A 3,715-nucleotide genomic window follows, 5' to 3' on the forward strand; every position below is an offset into this window, starting at 1 on the left:
GTGTGTGTGTGTGTGTGTGTGTGTGTGTGTGTGTGTGTGTGTGTGTGTATGTGTGTGTGTTAGGCTAACTGACTAAAGAAGTATCAGTAACCAGGGGTGGATCTGCAACCATTAAAGAGAGGACCAAGATTTTAGATTTCCCACAGTGAACTTAAAATGATTTTCTTTGGTATTAATAAATTGTGATGAAGACTCCCAACAGCACTATTTCCTCTGATTGTGAGTACAATTGTAGAAGCTAATTCAACCTTCTGATTAATTGTTTGACAGCTACAGTGTTTATGCCTTAGATAAGGGGAGCTATTGCTACTCTGAAACTTTTGCTGATAAACTTTAGAATTAGTATAATCCTTAGTCAGCTGGCCAAACTACAGGCCTGACTCCCATGTGAATACAAGTGACAGCAGGGAAATTTTTATCTCAAAATCTTATAAGGCCTATAGGGAAAAAAATTCCACCGTTGGATCATTTTTTTGGTACCAAAGGAGTAAAGCAGTGTCCTAACCAGTAGGTGGAAAGGACCCTGTCTACCTTGTTCAACAGTGTTTGCCCAGCAGAAAGCAGAAGGGCCAGCATATAGTGATGGTGGCCTGGGAAATGTTTATTGAATTGATAAGTGAAAATGTGTATGTGTATGTCTGGGGTGGTCCTTTGCCTCTACTCTATGAAGAGCCCCCAAAAGTACACAAGTTGAGTCTGAGAAAAAAAAAATGAAAAAAGAGGAAAGAAGGCAAAGAAATATTACAGCTAGAGTTCCATATCTACTCTAGGGTAATTCAGAAGTAATACATGAATTTTTTATCATCTATACCATGATTTTTTCCCAATAAAATTTAGAGACACAAATCATAGCAATTCCTGCAACTCTGAATTGTCCTAAACCCTTCTGTGTGTCCTACTTAATGGTGTTAATCAAATCACATATTGTCATAACCTACTACAACGGGAAGCCAGAGTATTTACACTGCATACTGCAGACGTGATGTGCATCTCCAGCAAGAGGTGCCACAAAGTACACACATGTGGCCCTGTGTACTTTACACCATACTGTTGGTTCAACTGCCTTACCTTCTATTTTTTCTTCTCCTTTTCATTTTCTTTGTGAAAAGAATTTCAGTAGCTAAACTCACAGGTGAATTTGTTAGCTTGCTAGGTAACTGGCTACCTGTATAATGCCTGCTGGCAACCGGAGTATAATAACCTATATAACCATATTTATAACCATATTCTCATGTAAATAAACATTTTTAATTTTTTTCATATTTGGAGACTTCAGGTAGTAACAAGTAATCCACTGTCCTTTAAAAAGGGAAATAAGGTAGTCAGACAATTTCTTTTTTTACCCATTAACTCCTAGGATCCTAAAGCTAGAAGAAAATATAAAGTTAAAAGGTGGCTTCCCTGGTGGCTCAGAGGGTAAAGTGTCTGCCTGCAGTGCAGGAGACCCGGGTTCAATCCCTGCATCAGGAAGATCCCCTGGAGAAGGAAATGGCAACCCACTCCAGTACTCTTGCCTGGAAAATTCCATGGACAGAGGAGCCTGGTAGGATATAGTCCATGGGGTCTCGAAGAGTCAGACATGACTGAGCGACTTCACTTTCCTTTCACTAAGAATCAAAAGTAACTGAAACACAACTAACTGAAACCATTTCATCATTAATAAACCAACTCATTAAAACACAAAGTAAAATCATAGTTGATCGCATTCAAGAAGCACTCCGGAAAAAGCAATACAATATGAGGGTTATAATGTTACTTCTCACTTTTATACCTGCTAAGTATTTATAAGCTTAAGTGTTTCATTTCACTGAAGACTTCTGTTATTGTAATGGACTCTCTATTTTTTTTTTCCAAAAATCTCCTTTCCCCACCTCAAGAAAAACACACTGAGCCTATAGCAGAACCTGCACAGACACATCAAAAGGTCCAACAATTTATAACAAAAAGGTGCAGTAGTTTCAAGCTGAGAAGAAGAAAAAAGGCATTATTTTCAGATTCTAAAGACAGATTCAGCCTGGCAGTATAATAAAAAATAAACACATTTTTTAAAAATAAAAAGGATTTTTATTTACTCAAACAGCAACTTTTAGAAATCCTATATACTTTATTATCTCATATTCCTACAGTAGGGTTTCCCAGGAGGCTCAGGGGGTAAGCAGTCCACCTGCAGTGCAGGAAACACAGGAGACATGGGTTCCATTCCTGGCTTGGGAAAATCCCCTGGAGGATGGCCTGGCAACCCACTCCAGTACTCTTGCCTGGAGAATCCCATGGACAGAGGAGCCCGACACGCCACACTCTATAGGATCACAAAGAGTCAGATGTGACTAAAGCAACTGAGCATGCAAGCCATACCTAAAGTATTGCTTGGGAACACTCACAAACTCCTTCCTACTAATTGGAAAATGCAGTTGTTATACGAATACCCAGGTGCATGTCTTTAAAGTCTTATCACTTTAGCTTGTTGTAGGGATACTCTGATTTTTCTTCTTAAAAATGATGTTACTCTTCATTGTCATGTGTTCTTTATGTCAAAAAATATGTTACTAGATTTGAGTCAAAATTTTAAGATTACTCTATGTCTCTTAAAACTTCTTAAATCATCCTTAGATATGTAGAAATATAAGATCATGACTCACCAATTACTACTGGTAATTGGTACCAATTGTTCCTAAAACATTTAATGTTAATATTCAACACTGTCTTTTGGGGCCAAAAGTTTCACTTAATTAGTAAAATTTAAATAGCACTTTTAAGACTACAGATTAACTTCAGTCTATGTTTCTCTAAATGTCATAGCATTGAAATAGAGTTTCTTTCTAGTTTCTTATAAATTAAATTTGATAAGTACCCTAAGCAGAGCCTCAAATATCCACCAATTTCACTATCAGACTAAAATGAACTTAATCTTATATTATTGGATGTGTATAAGTATTAAGGCTTTAAAACAACAAATCAAAATAGGTAATGCTTAATATGTGGTAATATTTGTAATACATTTGTTATACAATCATCTCTAGCTCTAATATAATTGTATGTGATGATTTTAGTGGTTTACTGTTCTGAAATGTTCTCTTTTTTTGCACCTAAGTTTAGGCAATAAACAAAATACTTTGACTCTGGTTCATTAAAAGAATCAAATATTTTCTATATTATCCGTAACAAAACAACTAGATAAACACTAAAACAAGCAAGACAGACAACTGCTAACAATGGACTTCTGTTGAATCCACTCAATTTTGCAAAATAATATAGTAGGTGAAAATAAAACATACAAAAAGCATAATATCCTCCAAACATAAGGGAAATCACAATGGAAATTTAAAAATCGGTAAACTGAAAAATAAAAATAGGACATATCAAAACGTGTAGTATATAAAAAAAGATCATGCTTACTGGGGATACAGTCTTACACATATATTGATATGTTGCTGAAAAGAGCTAAAAGAATCAATAAGCTACGCATCTTAACTTAGAAAAAGAAATACAAATTGAACCCTTTAAAAAGGGAAAAGGAAAAAGACCATGAAAATGAAAGCAGAGAAAATGGATGAATGAAATAAAAGATAAACATACAAAAGGAGAAATCAACAACTTTGTTTTTCTGACAGGTCTAATAGAATTCCTAGTAATGTGGATCAAAAAACAAAGAGGGAAAATAGGAATTCTAATATCAGGAATTTTAAAAGGAATAATAATAGTCTATACATGTAAA

This window comes from Oryx dammah, unplaced genomic scaffold (assembly GCF_014754425.2).
Source record: "Oryx dammah isolate SB20612 unplaced genomic scaffold, SCBI_Odam_1.1 HiC_scaffold_1, whole genome shotgun sequence".
Lineage (NCBI taxonomy): Eukaryota > Metazoa > Chordata > Mammalia > Artiodactyla > Bovidae > Oryx > Oryx dammah.